Source organism: Tiliqua scincoides, chromosome 10, assembly GCF_035046505.1.
Source record: "Tiliqua scincoides isolate rTilSci1 chromosome 10, rTilSci1.hap2, whole genome shotgun sequence".
Classification (NCBI taxonomy): domain Eukaryota; kingdom Metazoa; phylum Chordata; class Lepidosauria; order Squamata; family Scincidae; genus Tiliqua; species Tiliqua scincoides.
The window spans coordinates 8,918,214-8,918,951 of record NC_089830.1 but is presented as its reverse complement, the minus strand read 5'-3'; positions in this window follow the sequence as shown (position 1 = coordinate 8,918,951).

Sequence of the window (738 nt, the reverse complement as noted above, 5' to 3'; positions counted from 1 at the left end):
AGATCTCTATATAGATATCACAGCAAGACCATTGCAAAACCCCTTGCACACAAAACCAACACATGGAAGTTGGGGGGGGGGGCAGATCTCCATATATACCAGTGCAAAAACAGGGGGAAAGGTAAGTCAGCCCCAGTAGAGTCAACGGGGCTTCATCCCAGGGATGCATGGACAGGAGTGCAGCCTGCGAGTGGCTCCTCTCCCTGTCTACTCAGAAGTCAGCCCCAGTAGAGTCAACGGGGCTCACTCCCAGGGGAGTATATATACACTGCATATATAGTTTGCACTCCCCTCTTGTAGGTCACAGTTATATAATACACTTCCCTCTTCTAGGTCCCACTAAAAATCAGGTCCAGACCCACATTTGGAGAACAACTGTTTTAGATTGTGCACAGGTGAACTGCTTGTGAAGGATACTGTCATTCTTTACTGTCATTTACTTCTGTACTTCTGTAAATGCCTTTCCACACAATACTACCTCTGAACAAGACCACTTAGTACTACTTAACACTGTTTACAAAGGTGCTCCTGAACAAACAAGCTAAGAGTTCAAAACTGCATAAAATAAAAGGCATACTAACAGTGATTACTTCCCAAACATGAAATATGCTTTGGTGCTACATATACAGTATGTTACACATACAGTATACAAACATATACAGAATACCATCTGGTGCAGGGGTCTCCAAACCCCCTTCAAGTTTCCAAGTGAAGGAAATGGGGCAGTGAGAGTGTGAG